This window comes from Urocitellus parryii, chromosome 6, assembly GCF_045843805.1.
Source record: "Urocitellus parryii isolate mUroPar1 chromosome 6, mUroPar1.hap1, whole genome shotgun sequence".
Taxonomy (NCBI): Eukaryota; Metazoa; Chordata; class Mammalia; order Rodentia; family Sciuridae; genus Urocitellus; species Urocitellus parryii.
In genome coordinates, this window is record NC_135536.1 from 66,756,895 (window position 1) to 66,775,165 (window position 18,271).

Sequence of the window (18,271 nt, forward strand, 5' to 3'; positions counted from 1 at the left end):
GCAACTAGAACTATCATACACTGTTGGTGGGAATTTAAAAATAGTAGAGCCACTTTGGAAAACAATTTGGCACTTTCTTGCAAAATTAAACATGTTTACCATATGATCCAGCAACCCTATTCCTAGGTATTTATTCAAGTAAAATGAAAACTTATAATCACACAAAGACCTTACATGAATGCTTATAGCAGCTTTAGTCAAAACTACCCAAAAACAGAAATACGCAAATGTCTTTCAACAGATGAATAAATGAACCATGGTACATAGTGTGATTACTACTAAGCATGAAAAGGAACAAAGGATTGATACCGACAACATGAATGAACCTCAAATGCATTTTCTAAGTAAAAGAGGGCGATCCAAATGTTTATATAACTATAATGCCATTCACCTGATAATCTGAAAAAGCAAAATGGCCCTGGGAGCAGTATAACAGGGAGTTGAAGGTATGGGGAAAGGCTAACTAAAAAGTCAGTAGCAGAAACTGTTTTGATTAAGATGGTGTATTTGCCAAAACCTGCAGAACTACACATCACAAAATTGATTTTACTGTACATAAGCTTTAAAATGAATAATATTTTTTAAAAGCATGGACAAATAAAGAAAATATATTAAACTGGGGGGGAGAAAAGAAAGAGTTTTGACTATTAAATTTAGAAATGTCTGTCTTCTAGAGATAACATAGCTGCCTCAGTGTAGATAAAATGCAAAATGCTTGGGCTGGGGATATAGCTCAGCACCAAAAAAATGCAGAATCCTTTTCCTTTCCCTGCTTCTCTTTTCTAACTATATATGAGACCAACAGAGAGAAATGAAGACAGGAAATACAGTACTCTGAAGGCATAATCTAAATTCCTAGACTACCAATATTCTTCCTACTTGCACAGTCAATAAATCATCTTTATATCTAAGCTATTTCTGAATTGTTATTTTAATGCTTCTTATTTTTTTATCTAAGGAAGCAAAAATAGTAAGTTATCTCTTTACTTGGTGTAGCTTTCAGTTAGTTTATTTTCAGGATTAGTGGCTATTAATATAAATATATTACCCAACCCTATAATCACACATGTTCAGAGGTAGAAATAAAAAAATAAAACCACAAATCTACAGACTGATAACAGCTGCCCATTTATTTACATTCCAAGTAGTCAGGAATCTTCAAGATAGCTTTCAATGCAAATTTTTGTCAGGTTTCAAATCTTCAATGCAGGAGTGCTCACTTTTCACTACCCTGTATGTTACCATTGATTAACTAGGTAATAAAGCTAGGTAAGAAAAATATGTTACTGAGTCTGGCCTGATGGCACACACCTGTAATCCCAGCAACTTGGGAGGCTGAGGCAGGATGATAGCAAGTTCAAAGCCAGTCTCAGCAACTTAGGCCCTAAGCAACTTAGCAAGACCCTGTTTTAAAATAACTACAAGTATTTTAAAAAATTAAAGAGGAAGGGGAGCAGGGGGTGCTGGAGATGTGGCTCAGTAGTTAAGCATCCCTGGGTTCAATCTCCAGTACCAAAAAAAGAAAGATACACATTACTAGGTGTTGCTCTGCTTTATATGCTCATTCACTGATATTAAACACCTGAAGAAGGCAATAACATACGCCAAAAGGAAAAATACATACTTGCAGTAGGATTAAGGCAAAAAACTCATAAGCTGACAACATATAATACATTTCTAAAAAGGCTTTCCTCAGTTTGTCTGCCCAGAATGCCCTCATTTATTCTTTATGCTAAGCTTAAATGTTACCTCCTTTCAATACAACCATCGCCACTCATCACACCCTAATAGAAGTGCCTTTACCTCCTCTTCTTCTTTCATAACAATTTCTAAATTATAATTATTAATTCATATGTTAGGGATGATAAGAACCTGAACTGTTGGGGTAACAAATGAAATAAAAAGAACAGATGAAATAGACAAACACTGCAGTAAAAAAATACATAATTTAACAACTAAATAGATCTGACAAGGATTCAATGACTAATTCAAGTTTAGATAATAGGAAGGATAAGCCAATAATAGAGAAAGGAAAATTCAAAAGAACAAGTGCATTTCAAAAGAAAGAAAGCTCAAATTGGGACATGACGATCAAGTGGCAATCTCCAGGAGAAAACTTAAATCCCAGAAATTATGGTAGAGGAATTATCTGTAAGTGCTCTTACTAAAGCCAAAGGAACAGTTACCATTGCAAGGCAAAAGGGCTAGAGGAACAAGTATAAGGCAAATACCTGAGAAACAAGTTGAGCCTGTACATGAAAAAAAAAGAAGCAACCAGGATCTATAGGAAAGCCAGGAGGACTACAAAGTTTTAAGCAGAATAGAGGAAGACAACGGGGCTCACAGTGTCAAATTCGAAGGAGGAAGACTATAAAAGTTCCCATTTGGGGATTCAGAAAGTCACTGGTAACAACAGAAAGAATAGTTGTGAAAAAGAAGATAACAAAATTGACAGAACAGACATACTCTCTACCACCACCCCCCATGGATGGATTGCTGCTGGACAATACAAAAGAAAAAATAAAAAGGGAGGAGGTGGGAGGGGGCAGGGGATTAGCAAGTATGGTGGAATATGATAGACATCATTATCCAAAGTACATGTATGAAGACATGAATTGGTGTCAACATACAGCCAGAGATCTGAAAAATTGTGCTGTGTATGTGTAATAAGAATTGTAATGCATTCTGCTGTCATTTTTTTTAAATCAATTTTTTAAAAAGGGAGAAGGTGGATAAAAAGGGGGAAGAAAGAATACGAAAGGTTTCGTTTAGGCCATTAAAGATATTGTTAAAGATGAGTGAGATAAAAAGGATTGAAGAAATAATTAATGGAGCTACACATTGTAGCAGGTGGAATAAATAAAAATAGGTAGTCCTGAGGTAAAAAGGACACATCCTTGGTACCAAATAGGAAAGAGAAATCAACACAAATTAAAGAAAGAGAAAAAGCAAAAATTAAGTAGTTCCTACTGTATGGTCTTAATCTCCTTAATCTACTCATATGGATTAACTGGAACAACCCACAAAATCCAAGAGCAGTATAGTAGAATCAGGCACTAAAAAGGGTTCTGAAATGGCTTTTATAGGAAGTGAAAAAGAACTGCCAACCAACACAAGCAAGTATATTAGAACATATTTTCTAATTAATTGTTCATTTCATTTTTACTTAATTAGTAGAGCAGCACAAATTCTCTTATTCTTTTGAAGCCAGCCTCTGTATCTCATTTAAGGTAACGAAGGTCTGTGTCTTCTGTTGTATATTACCCCATTTATTCTTTAACAAAGGTTTTAGATAAAATCATTCTTTTTGCTTTAATGTGGTTCTAGACTTGCTCTGATTTTCTGCATAAATATGAAGATAGTATCAAGAAATCCTTAATATCAATTTTCTTAACAAGTATTTGAAAGAACTATATAAAGAAGAGGAATTTTAATCCTAGAAATAGTTCTCTCACCTGACAGTTGCCCATTTATTATTATGACTAAAAATAAAAATTTCCTGAGAAAATATAATTGATGTTGGTCTTTAATATTTTGAAGGCTTAGAAGTTTTAGAAAGAAGTTTCTTATATTCACATTGGAATCTTTCCAATTACACAATTTGTATTTAGGTACTTTATATGTGTTAAAATAAGTATGGCATATCATATATTCAAAAGAATATTTTTGCCATAAAAAGCTCTACACTTACTACTAGAATGCTGCCATTACATTAAAAGCTCTGGGATTCAACTTTTGGAACTGCTTTAAATTCTTAACACAATTTTTACAATATTGTCAAAAGTGACAAATCTTTATACATTAAATATAGGTTTGATATGGGGATAGTTCTGGTTATCATAAAGTGGTTTACCTATATTAGAAATACTACTTTTGAACAGAAAATGTGACTATAAAACATAAAACAAATTTCCTTATACTGCTGTAATGATACCATCATTAAAATATATTTATAGATTATTTCCCTCTCCATAGTATCTGCTTTGTGGCATACCACTCACACATTCTAAAATGTGGGATAAAAATAGATTTCAATCATTTTATAGCCATACTTCCCACTATTATAGGTAATACAAAAAAACTTGAAGCTGTGTAAGAGTCAGATTATTTGAATATTTGAGTAGTGACAACATTCTGATCTTTAAATTTAGCTAGCTGTAATCAGTGCCTTTCTTTTTAATTCTGTACTGAAAGTGGACATTACCCCTTTGGCATATACCTGATATCAGTCTATTCAGTCAGGTCTTTAGTCCTTTTATACACATATGTACAAATACACACATACCCTATTTTTTTTAAGCCCTTATATTAGTATTTTTGTCCTAGCTTGGGTTTTGTTATTGTAGTTGTTTTGGGGTTTTGGTGGTGGTTGTTTTATTATTGTTGTTGTTGTTTTGGGGGGTTACCAGGGATTGAACTCAGGGGCACTGGACCAGTGAGCCACATCCCCCACCCTATTCTGTATTTTATTTATTTGTATTTTATTCAGGGTCTCACTGAGTTGCTTAACACCTCGCCGTTGCTGAGGCTGACTCTGACCTCGCAATCCTCCTGCCTCCGCCTCTAGAGCCACTGAGTTACAGGCATGCGCCACTGTGCCCAGCTGTCCTAGCTTGTTACCTGTCGGCTTTACCTCTAGGACAATCTTTCCATCCATTTCCTATTGCTCTCTGAAAAACAGTCTAATCCCACTTGACTGCCTTGAGGCCAGCTTGGCACAAACTTAATCTAAAGTTGCTTTGCCCCCCTAAGAAGAATAATTTTTCTCTTACCTTTATAACAAGTTTAAAACACTTCCATAGCTCCAACTCAGAGAATTAGTCAACTATGACTTTATTTTCTTCAAAAATCTTTATTAACTAAGCATTTGATTAACTCTGAGTTGTGCACATAAATTAAGAAACACCCAACAAAATGTTTAATCACCCATTTGGATGCTTACAGACAATCCCAAATTTGTTCATTGCTGAATGTCTATTAGACCATATCTTAATCTGTTCAGAATGATATAACAAAATACCTTAGACTGAATAATTTATAAACAACAGAAATATACTGCTCACAATTCTGGATGACACAAAGACCAAGATCAAGGCTCCATCAGTATCTGGTGAGGGTTCACTCTGCTTCATAGATGGTACCATAGTACCTCACATGTCAGAACGGAACAAGTTGCCTCAAACGTGTCCTTCCCTGAGGGCTCTGCCGCCCCCCCCCACCCACTGACCTAATCGACTTCCAAAGTCTCCACCTCTTTTTTTTTTCTCCAGAATGTATTTTTGAAATTTATTATTGACAAATACAAGTGGTTTTTATTACTTGCTGGGTGCATGGTCTATCTGGTCCTTTGTCCAAATCATTCTCTTAGTCATTTCATATACTGAGCTTCTGCTCATCAAATCAATCCTATATAGTTTTCTTATCTTATTGGTTTTCTTGGAATCTCTGTTATTCTTTGCTGTGAGCACATTTTAAATTTTTATATCACCAAAATTGTCCACCTGGACATTGATGATTCCCCCCATCGTTTCAATAAGAACTGTTCTCTCTGGAAAAGGATTTTCTTTTCCCTGACCCTAATACAATCCACTTTCCACCTGAATTTGTTCCAAATCCCTCTAGTTTTCATGCACATTCCACCGTCTGTGATCCCTACACGACAATTCCCTTCTCCGTCCACCTCTCCACAGCCCTGGCTAAACACATTCGCAGCCAACTCAACTACCTCAGCTCCATCACTGCCACCACACATAAAAAGGACCAGTGGCCACGGCTCACCTCTGACTGGATCCTTCCCTCGGTTTTCGCACCTCCCTCCCATCCCCATTGCTGAATTCTCAGGTTCCTAAGCTGGCCTGGCACCCACCCCAGTACCACCCTTGGCAGCCATATTGGCCTATGGAAAAGGACAAATTCCTTTACCTGTTGTGTGCAGCCTAGGGAAGGCTGACGTCTCCTAAAGGGAATGTTGATGAATAATGAAGGGGAAGCCAAAAACAGACCCCGGGAAATATAAAGAAAGCCTAACAGAAACGTTGCCTTGTGGAGATCTTACAACCCCACCAAGGCCTTGCCTCAGAATGGCTCTGGTGGGGGGGCGAGGAGGGCTCCCCTTCTCTGATACCCAAACATTTTTTCCAAACAACTCTGCCAGGGACGCTTTCCTGGGAGCCTATTTCCTCCACAGGCTTCGAAAGTCTCCACCTCTTAATACCATTAGATTTCAATATGGGAGGATGCAAACATTAAGACCATTGTAGACATAAGCCTCATTTTGGGATTCAGAAGGAGGAAAAAAGAACAAATACTTAAAGGAAAGAGTTAAAGTACATTCTAGGAAAAGGTCCATAATCCACTTAGCTGTGAAAAATGGAATATAAGAAAATAATTCATTTTATGGACAAAAAACACAGGTCCAAAGGAGATAAGTGGCTTGCACAAGTTCATTCGTTTGGTGGCAGAGCTGACACTAGTATTCAGTCTCCAGATTCTAAGTTTAAAGACTTTCTACTTTATCCATTCATTCAGATTATTAAACAGATATATGCTAAATGAAATGAGGCAGAAACAAAAAAACTACGTAATCCATTAATGTCAAATTTCTAGAAATAGCAAAACTATAGAGACAAAAAAGGACATCAGTGGATGCCTAGAGCTGGAGATAGGAGCAGGGATTGACTACAAATGGGAAAGAGGGAGATTTTTGGAAGATAAAAGTGTTCTAAAACCACAGTGGGACCATTGTTGCACAACTGTATAAATTTACTAAAACTTGAGCTGTGAATTTTATGGTATATAAATTATACTTCAACAAACTTTTTTTGTAAAATTACTGAGAAGGGAGAATACATTTTCAAGATTGCTTGACTCTGTTTTCCCAGACTGTAATCCTAATTAACCCCAAACAAATGTAATTTTCTTTGTTCGAAAATAAATAAATAAATTACTATGAAGGAACTCAGTAATTAAAGAACTTAAACAACTCAATATCAAGAATACAAATAACCCAATTAAAAAGCAGCCAAAGGCCCTAAATAAACATTTTTCAAAAGAACACATGTAGAGCTGGGGATGTGGCTCATTGGTAGAGTGCGTGTCTAAACATGCATGAGGCCTTGGGTTTGATCATCAGCACCACCAAATAATATAAGATAGATAGACAGAGAGACTGACAGACAGCCAACAAGTATATGAATAAATGCTCATCATCGCTAATAACAATAGAAATGTAAATCGAAATCACAATGAGCCAGGAAGATCCGGGGCCAGCCTTGTCAACAGTGAGGCATTAAGCAACTCGGTGAGACCCTGAATAAAATACAAATAAGTGAAATACAAAATAGGGCCCAGGATGTGGCTCAGTGGTTGAGTGCCCCTGAGTTCAATCCCTGGTACCAAAATTCCCACAATGATACATTGCTGGTAGAACTGCAAATTGGTGTAACCACTATGGAAAGCAGTATGGAGATTCCTCATAAAATTTCTAATGGAACCACCATTTGACCCAGCTATCCTACTCCTCAGTTTATATCCAAAGGACTTAAAATCAGCATACTACATTGATGCAGCCACATTAATATTTATAGCAGTTCAACTCACAACAGCTAAACTATGGAACCAAGCTAGGTGTCCTTCAACAGATGAATGGATAAAGAAAGAAACAGTGGTGTATATATACACAATGGAATATTATTCATCCTTAAATAAGAATGAAATTGGGCTGGGGTTATGGCTCAGTGGCAGAGCGCTTGCCTCACATGTGTGAGGCACTGGGTTCATTCCTCAGCACCACATAAAAATAAATAAATAAATAAAAGTATTGTGTCCATCTACAACTAAAAAAATATTTTAAAAAAAAAGAATGAAATTATGGCATTTGAGGTAAATGTATGGAACTGGAGAATATCATGCTAAGTGAAATAAGCCAATCCCAAAAAACCAAAGATGAAATGTTTTCTCTGATAATGTAGATGCTAATTCAAAATAATGGGAGCAGGGCTAGGGAAGGATAGAGTTATTTTGGATTAGGCAGAGGGAAGTGAAGGGAGGGGAGCAGGTATGGTAGGAGGAAGGACAGTAAAATTAATTGGACATTATTACCCTATGGCATATATGGCTATACAACCAATGTGATTCTACATCACATACAAACAGAAGAACGATAAGTTATACTCCATTTATGTATGATGTGTTAAAGTGCACTCTACTGTCATGTATAACTAATTAGAACAAAAAAAATCACAATGAGATATCATTTTACACCTGGTAGTGACTACTCACATAAAGACAAAGGACAGCAAGTGTTGACAAGAAAGTACACAAAAGAAAACCCTTTTATCACTGTTGGTGGTAACTGGTACAATCATTATAAAAAAACACTATGCAGATTCTTCCAAAATAAAACACAGATCTATCATATGCTCCAATAATCCCACTTCCGGGTATACCTTCAAAGAAAATGAAATCAGTATGTCAGAGATCTTTTACCACCATGTTCTTTGAAGTATTATTTACAATAGATAAAATATGAAATCAACCTAGGTGTGTCCATCAATGAGTAAAGAAAATATAGTATGGCCCCTCAGTACCTGTGGGGGATTGGTTCTAGAATACAAATAACTACCCCTACAAATAATTAAAAGCACAGATACCCTATTACCTTATATAAAAGGGCATAGTATTTGCATATAACCCATGCAATCCTACCATATACTTTTTTTCCTACCATATACTTTAGATGATCTCTAGATCATTTATAATGCTTAACAAAATGCAAATGCTAAATAAATAGCTGTTATACCATACTTGTTGTATCATAACAACAAGAAAGAGTCTATACATTTTCGGGATGGATGCAAGGTTTTTTTGTTGTTGTTTCCCCTCCCCAAATATTTACAATCTTCAGTCTCTTGAATATTTTTGGTGGGGATTTTTTGTTTCTGTTTTGTTTGCTCATGGCAGTAATAGGGAGCAAACCCAGGGCTCTGTGCATACTAGGCAAGTGCTCTACCACTGAGTTACATCCCAGGCTCTATCAATCTGTCAGATACAGGGCTGCAGAGGGTCAAATGTATGTGTAAGCATATGTAAAGTGGAATCTTATCCAGCCTTAAAAAAGGAAGAAATCCTGTTGAAAAAATAAATAACAGGCCATTCTGGCATATTGATAATTTTGAGTTAAAGGCACCGGAGAATCATTCTAAACTTCCATATCTTAAAAGCAGGAGATGAAATTCCCACATGAAAGATATCCTCTTGATACTAAATGGAATCAACATTCTTACTGAGAAGAGGCTGAAATGGAGAGAATTCTGTACAAACCTTATTAAAATATTTCTTATCATTTAAGTCTCCTCATATAATTTGGTTGCTTTTTTACAAGTTACTTTTTTGGGGAGAACAGGAGGATACTCCGGACTGAACCAAGGGCACTTTACCACTGAACTACATTCCCAGCCCTTTTTATTTTGAGACAGAGTCTCACTAAGCTGCTGAGGCTGGACTCAAACTCATGATACTCAACTTCCCAAGTCACTGGAACACAAGCCACTGTTCTACTGAGTATGTAAGCATTCAACTCTTTAGGTTTTCATTTCTTTATGAAGGCTTCTGGGTCATATAAAACTTGTATTAAATAAATTTGTATTCTTTTCTCTTGTTGATCTATCTTATGTTAATTTAATTCTCAGGCCCTGGTTAGGGGGAAAAACCTGAAAGGATAAAGGAAAAGTTTTGCCTCCCCTACACTGTCATTGGGATGAAACCAGAGAACACTATATTTAGTGAAATAAGCAAGGCACAGGAAGACAAATACTATAAGATCTCATTTCTATGTGAAATTTTAAAAAGTCAAACTCATAGAAGCAGAAAATAGAATGGTGGTTACTAGGGACAGGGGAAAATGGGAAGATGCTGGTTAAAGGGTACAAAAATTTCAGTGCATGATGTTTTATACAGGATAAATAAATTCTGGAGATCTAATATATATCGGGCTGACTACAGTTAGTAATACTGTCATGAATACTCGAAATTTGCTAAAAGAGGAGATCTTAAATGTTCTTAGTATACACATATAATGGTTAACTGTGTGAGCTAATTAACATGTTAATTAGCTTGACTAGTAATCACTGTAATAATTACTAATTGTAGTAACCATTTCATAATGTATACATATAGTAATAAAATTGTACTCCTTAAATTTATATAATTTTATTTACCAATTATACCTTAGTAAAAGTAGTAAGAAAACAAAATTTCACTTAAACAAATAAGGAATTCTGATTTTAGCTTCAAGATCTTACAGCTCTCCGGAAACTATAAAAAGTACTATATCACTAAAACATAAAGAAAGCAGCATTCTTCCAAACTTCAGATCCTTTTCCCTTTAGAATTTCCAAAAGTTAGGTACCTTATTTTCCAGCCTTACATTTGCAATGGAAACAAAGTATTAAGAACTGTATAGGGCTGGGAATGTGGCTCAAGTAGTAGTGCGATCGCCTGGCATGCGTGCGGCTCGGGTTCGATCCTCAGCACCACATACAAACAAAGATGTTGTGTCCGCCAAAAAACTGAAAAAGAATAAAAATTTAAAAATTCTCTATCTATCTATCTTTAAAAAAACTGTACAAACATACAGAGGAAATTTGTACATAATTCCTATTAAAACACTTATTTATCATTATTTTATTTTAGGAACTATCTATATTGCTCCAAGTCTCTGCAGACAGTTACAGAATAGAGGATATATTCTGTTACTCTTATCTGGTCTAACAAAACTATTCCAAACAAACTTCTTTAGTGATTTCATTTCCATTACATCCTGTGCTATTATAATTTAAGCACTAATAGAATCTCTTTTAAGGGCAACTATTATCTCTCATCCTAGCATAACTGACAAACTCTAATCCCTAGGCTACATACACCACTATTTATCAAGCTGATACTTCTAATATTTGAACCTTAGGGGTGGAAAAAAAAAGAGTTTTAATTAATGAAGGCCTAATTGTCTCTAATTACGTCAGAGGAGGCAATCAGGATTACTCACTAAACATCCATTCCTAACACTGCTGAGGCTCAATTTACCAAGCATAAAGAAGAGCCTTTTGGCCAAGAATTTCAATTACCTCCTTTCTAAACCCTAGAGTTTCACTAAATTTTCTAAAAGAGAAAAATCTAAAACTTATGAAAAAGAAAGCAAAATGTTTACCCTGACTTAGCTCTAACTTTGAATAGGTTTTCTCAAAATTATTAATTTTTTGACATTTGATAACTGAATAGTTATTCAAAGAACTCAAAGCACAAAAACTGTAACAGAATCTCTACTAAATATATCTCTCCTTTAGGTACAAGTACAACTCCACGTTAGAAAAACTGAATCAAACAATTAGGGCTCTAATTATCAAATACATTTACTCCATTCGAACTTTTTACAATAGCTGGCTTAAACCCACTTAGAGTACTCCCTTAAGTAGAGGAACACAAAGAGTTTAAGAGTTCTCTTAGCTGGGCAGACTCCTAAAATCCCAGCTACTCAGGAGGCTGAGGATCACAAATTCAAGGCCAGCCTAGGCAACCTGGCAGGAGACCTCATCTCAAACAAAAAGGGCTGAGGATGAAGCTCAATGGCAGAGCACCCCTGGGTTCAATCCCTAATACAAAAAAAAAAAAAAAAAAAAGGAGTTTTCTTTGGGCTGGGGTTGTGGCTCAGTGGTAGAGCACTTGCCTAGCATGCATGAGGCACTGGGTTCAATCCCCAGCACCACATAGAAAAGCTAAATAAACAAACTAAAAAAGTATTGTGTCCATCTACAGCTAAAAACATTTTTTTAAAAGCTCTCTTCAATGAACATAGTATTTGATATTATTGCAATGAGGCATACAAAATAGGTGAAGAATTTGTTTTTATAAAAACCAATTCCACGAAGTCAGGAACTCTATAGATGAAGATAAAAATAAGGGACATGAGAATGCACTCCAGGAAAGTAGAAGAGGGGATTATATTAAACATTAGGTAGAATAAGTATGTGACTGATCCATGACCCTTAATCATGAACCATCTTCCACAACCCCTTTTTTTTTTTTTTTTTTTTTTTTTGGTGCTGGGGATTGAATCTATGGTCTCCTACATTCTAAGCATGTGCTCTAATCACTAGGCTACATACACCACTAGTCCCATCTCCCTTTTCATATAAAGTTACAAATTTATTTTTCAATAAAAAATATTAAAACTTTGCAGTGCATGGTGCACACACCTGTAATCCCAGATGCTGGCGAGACTGATGGAAGAAGATCGCAAGTTAAGAGACTAGCACAAGAAACTAGCAAGCAAGACCCTGGCTCAAAAATAAAATTTAAAAGACTGGAAATAACAGCTCGGTAGAGAGCACATGCCTACCATGTGCAAGGCCCTGGGTTCAATCTCTAGTACCACCAAAGTATAAAAATGATGTTCTGATCTTTTGCCTACTATCTCAAAAGTAAACAAATTCATTATTAAAAAAAACCTATTATAACATTAAGAACTAATGTTTTACCTGTAAATGTCCTCTGATCCCTAAGAAAGAAAGAAGAAAAAAAGAAAAACCCAAAGTCAATTCTCATATTTCCTACCACTGCCAGGAAAAGGTGACAAATAGAAGAAAGTGGAAGGACAGTTAAAAAAAAAAAAGAAGAAGAAGAAGAAGAAGAAGAGAAGAAGAGAACTCCCTTATCTCCAACAAGGCTGGCTACCAACCAGTACAATTCTTGGTTTTTAGTTGTAAATGGAGACATTATCTTTATTTTATTTATTTTTTATTTATTTATATGTGGTGCTGAGGATCAAACCCAGTGCCTCACCCATGCCAGGCAAGCACTCTACCACTGAGCTACAACCCCAGCTCCACCCTTCATCTTTTTACGACCAAAACTATCACAGAGAAATGTTTTTAAATAGTAATATGAGTAGGATACTAGGTCTTATCAAATAAAGACTTCTTAAAAGAAACCTTAAATAAAATTAACCCTATTGTTCTGCTTTCTGTGAAGTGTTGTACAAGAAGTAATTGACATCCACGGCATAATATCATAGACATTTAATTTGCTCTTTCTTTACTGAAAGAAAAATGTGCAGTATCATATAAAGTTTACATAAGTTATATGTTCAAAATATTTTAGAGATTCATATAAAGTTATTTAGTCAAGGAAGAAAAACCTCCACAAGTTGAGTGATAAGGTTAACTTTATTGGTTTGATTTTTTTTTAAGAGAGAGAGATAGAATTTTTAATATTTATTTTTTAGTTTTCGGCGGACACAACATCTTTGTATGTGGTGTTGAGGATCGAACCGGGCCGCACGCATGCAAGGCGAGCAGGCTACCGCTTGAGCCACATCCCCAAGCCCCTATTGGTTTGATTGTAAATCATTCCAAAAAGAAAACTGAGATAAGGAAGGGTAGTTGGAGGAGGGGAAATTTAGGCAAGAGAGAATGTAGAGAGAAGAAGGTCGAGACTTGATATTAATCAATTCAAACACATTTTTAAATGCACACACACACCCCAAAAATATACTTTTGTTGAAGATTTTTTTTAAAAGAGCGAAAGAGAGAATTTTTAATATTTATTTTTTTAATTTTCAGAGGACACAACATCTTTATTTTATTTTTATGTGGTGCTGAAGATCGAACCCAGCACCCCGTGCATGCCAGGTGAGCGTGTTACCGCTTGAGCCACATCCCCAGCCCGGAAGACATTTTTAAGGCTCTTTAAAAATTAGTCCAGCCCAGAGCTTTGGCATTCACCTATAATTCCAGCTATTTAGGAGACTAAGGCAGGAGGATCACAAGATGGAGGTCAATCTGGGCAACTTAGCAAGACCCTATCTCAAAGTAAAATTAAAAGGGCAGGGGGTGTAATTCAGAGGTATATATAATTCACTTGCCAAACATCCTTGAGGGCCTTGGTTCAATCCCCAGTACCTCCCCCCACACACACACACACACACACTTACACAAAAGGAAAAGAAAAATTTACTTTTAAAAAATATTTACTTTTATGTTCATAAAATGGAATGACACACTTTCTTCTATACTTACGTATGTGTTATAAAATGAAACAGGTACATCTATCATTTAATTAAACCAAGATATTTACTAATTGCAGATTATAGTAAAACAAAAATAACCATTAAATTTTAAAAATTATTTTTATTTATCATCACTGAGATACTCTTTACATAATTTACAGATAACAATCAACTATTGTCCTCAGAAAAGTGAATATGCTAATGATTTAATCTACACATCATTATCAGTTTCTAGACTTGAATTTAAAAGACATGTGAATGATCAGAAATAAAACAACATACCTAACTGATGACAGTTCAGAAATCTAAATAAGGGACACAGACCACAAAATCAAAGATACAAGTTCAATTTAATAGATCAGCTAGACCCCCTGCATTATATTATAGAAGACAACAATTATAAAGGTTAAGAAGTAACACAGGGATACTGCTTTCTTTCTTTCTTTCTTTTTTTTTTTTTTAAGTTGTCAATGGACCTTTTATTTTTTAATTTATATGTGGTGCTGAGAATCGAACCCAGTGCTTCACACATGCTAGGCAAGTACTCTATCACTACGCTATGACCCCAGCCCTCCATTTCTTTTTTAAAGTATTTCCACTTTTGAAAAATACCAACCTTACTACAAAATTAATATCTCCACCTATACAAGACTCTGCTTGAAACATTTTTTAGGACTACAAATATTATAAAGAAAAAAATTAACACACAATTGCACAAAGGGTCAAGAACACATATTCCCTTTCAATGTGCTGCACAAGAAGGTTGAGAAAAGACTATCACACACTAGGACATATTTTCAGACATTTTACATGAGAAATTCAAGAAACAAACACTTCCTTTCATTATTTCAGATGATGACTTTGTAATCATAACATATGCACCCTACAAATAACTAAGTGCAGATATATGCCCACATTAATTCCCCTACTTTTTTAATTAAAAATTTATGTTTCTCCTGGTCAAAAAATATGGTTTTACGTGTTTTCAAAGTTCAAACAGCTATTAAGCGATACTTTGCTTTGGCACTAGCTCCCCCTCCAGACCAACCTACTAATGTAACTACATTTAAAACAACAAACGACGAACACAAGTTTTTCAAACCATTAGCAAATTTCAAAATTCATACTTTTAAGGATATTCCTATTCCTTAAAAATTAATTGGTTAGAATTTGCAATAAAACTTTCCAAAATGCAATCAGAATGATTGTTTCTGCAGGAAAACAACTTAAAATGACTTTTTAGATAAATTCACAAACATTCTTATAAATACAATCTATACAGTACCATATTAAAACTATTTTGAATCATTCTCCTAGTAAACTACAAGACACCCTTCATGTTAACTATTTGATCAAAGACACATTTTTGCATATTTTCTGCAAACTATGCAAGTTTCATACCAGCTGTTCTGCTCAATTCAAACAGAATTCTCAATTTATAGAGCAGCAAAAGAAAAATCCATGCCTCCAAGTCTATTCATCTAACTCCCTACATTTTTACATATTAAAGCCTATAAAATCACAATTTGTTTTTCCACTTTGTCCTTCCTACTGTAGTTATTTATAAATAGCATTTTATAACTAACACAACATTTATAATTAAGACTTTCTATACACACTTTATAATATACTTCACAAGGATAGCAACAAACAGGAACTTACAATTGGCTTAGGGATTTAGGTTGTTTTAAGTTTAAAGAAGAGAGACAACTTACACATTTCAGTGTATAATTTCTCCCCTAAAATACTTTCTATATGGTGCACCATTTTTAGAGAACTGGGCATAAAACATGTTCCAATTTAATCAAAATTAATTTGCACTTAATTCACTTAACCCCAGAAATAAAAAGAAAAAATCTATAATGAAACCCACTTACAGTTTCTATAAAGATAAGCCAAAGTCAAGTCAGTTACTTGTGACAAGTTTAACTCTGAATAAAAAATTTGCATTGCACTCTTACAGAAGACTTGAGATTTGGGGTTATCTACTGCAGTCCGGCTTTCCTGGGTCCACGTTCTAGAGTTAGCTTAATTTAAACACACATAGGAAAAACACGCCACTTCTCCCTGCTTGTATCCTCATTCTAAAGGGTAATATGCACCAAAATGCTAAATGCTCATCAGAGGTAAACCCGTTAACCCTGACATTGCCATTTAACTTAAATACGTTGCGTCTCGGAAGATTGCAATTCCCACATGAAGAGAACAGGTGCTGCATCCAACAACCTACTCACACTTGCAGGACAAACCTCCTTGAACTAATAAATATAAGCGCATTTAACCTTTCCAAATAAGTTTAGAAACTCAAAAGCCGCCAGCACATTTGCACATCAAAAGGAGGCACTAAGGCAGTCACGCCGTTAACTGCCCTGCATCGGCCCCTGGCCGCCAGCGCATCTTTGTGCGGGTTTTCTCCATGATTTGTAGCCTGCGAAGCCTTCCCAGAAACCCCATAACACAGAGGCATCCTCCTTCCCACAGTCGGTGACTACAGGCACCAAGCGCTGCCCAAAGGGTAGGTGCAGTCTGGAGATATGGAAAGCTGAGGGACACCTCCCACCCCCGCCCCCATCCCTTCTCCTCTCCTCCGCTTCGGCCCCTGCCCTAAGCAAGGATGCGCGACGCGGTGGCTGCCACAGCGCAGCGTCCCGGCTTGGCGGTGGTTACCCCTCACCCCTTGCCCGTGCCTCCCGGGCCGCGCCAGGACACCCGCCAGAGCTCCCGGGGTCTCCCTCCCCACTTTTCCGGGAGCCGCTGGATAAGCAGCAGCAGTTGCAGCAACAGGCCCAGGGGTCGCCCGGAGAAGAGACAGCCCCACAGCCTCCACAGATCCCGCGCTCGCCCAGCCCAAGACCCGAGGCGCGCGGGGCCCGACTCCTAACGCCCCCTTACCCGAGGCGGGAGCGAGGGTCTCCGCCGTTTCCCGTCGCCGCCGCCGCCACAGCCCTCAGCCGCAGCTGCCCAGCGCTGGGGGAGTGGGAGGGGTGGCTGGGTGGAGGATGCTACTCCCGACCGAAGGGAGAGGAAGAAACGGAAACAGGAACCACGGTCGCCGCTTAACGGAGCCTCCGGCGCCACTGACTGAGGGAGAGCGCGAGGCGGCGCGAGCCGGGCAGTAGCTGACAGCGCGAGACCGAGCGCGAGCCGGGTCCCGGGCGCGCGACCCCAAGTAGCACCGGCCCCATTCCGCGAGGAGAGGGAGGGGACCGGTTGGCTGGGGGCCGAGAGAGGGCGGCGGGGGGCGGGGGCCTGGAGCCGAGGGAACCCGGCCACTAAGGTCGGCCCGAGATAACGCGCGCACGCGCCGGAGCGGCTCCGACAACAAGCGCAGGCGGGGAAGCCTCGGCCAGCGCGGGCGGGCACGCGCGGATGGGGGCGCGCGCCCCTCAGCGTTCCAGGCTTCTGGGAGAGGGCGCGCATGCGCTGGCCGCTGCCTCCTACGGCGACCCTGGCATGTGCCAGAACTCCTCCCCGCCCCCTTTCCCGCTGAGCCCGGGGAAAGCGTAGCTGCAGCATCCACCGCCACGAAGAGCCTCGGGCCACAGCGGGACGGCAAGAGTTCCAGCAAGGCAGAGGCTGTGCACGGACGCTGAGTCCGGCTCGCACACAGGCGCAGCCGCCCTCTACCGCCTTAAGGCTGGAGGCAGAGGGGGCGCGAGTCGAGCGCAGCTCTGCCAGGGAGAGCCACCTTCAGGGAACGCCGTTTTCTTTAGAGCGCCTGAAGGATGGGGGGGGCGGCGAGGGGAAGACCTCCGCGGCCCGAAGGTGGAGCCGCTATGGGGATTCGAAATATGCTCCTTCCTACTTTTAGGGGTGGTCGCTGCTGCTGCTGTTGTTGCTGCTACTACTCAGTCCCTGCAGCCCAGTCCGGCCGTTCGGCCGCAGCCCGCAGCGCGATCCCACAAGGGCACCGCTCCCACGCAGCCCAGCGCAGCCCTGTCTTGTGGGAGCTATGTGTCAACATTTGCGCAAAGAGAAAGACCCCCCACGAGGGCCACAGCGGGACGGGCCTCTCCCGACCCGCGGCTACAGCAGCCCTCTGAAGCGGAAGTTTATTGAGTACGGGAAAGAGAACAGCACCGGGAGGGAGGGAGAGACTTTTCCTTAGGATGCTTCCTACCCGCTCGGACTCGGGAAATTCCTGGCGCCCGCGAAGCAGAGCAGTGGGCCGTAAAGCTACCTCCGGCCAGTCCTGACCGCGAGCTGAGC

The 18,271-nt window shown here is 38.6% G+C and overlaps 1 protein-coding gene and 1 non-coding gene across 5 annotated transcripts in view; one reads left to right on the plus strand and one right to left on the minus strand.

Annotated features, from left to right (window-relative positions):
- Nucleotides 1–18,271, minus strand: part of Fut8 (fucosyltransferase 8) — a 319,640-nt gene extending 301,369 nt beyond the window's left edge. For 3 of the 4 annotated variants that reach the window (XM_026385189.2, XM_077799608.1, XM_026385192.2), the window contains exon 1: nt 16,955–17,366. The gene's annotated coding sequence lies outside the window, so the exon portion shown is untranslated. Of the gene's footprint in view, nt 1–16,954; nt 17,367–18,182 lie in introns of those variants that run through there. The other variant, XM_026385191.2, reaches the window with a different exon arrangement.
- On the plus strand, nt 11,692–11,764 carry Trnaa-agc (transfer RNA alanine (anticodon AGC)). Its single transcript has one exon. It is a non-coding gene; the product is annotated as a tRNA-Ala (tRNA).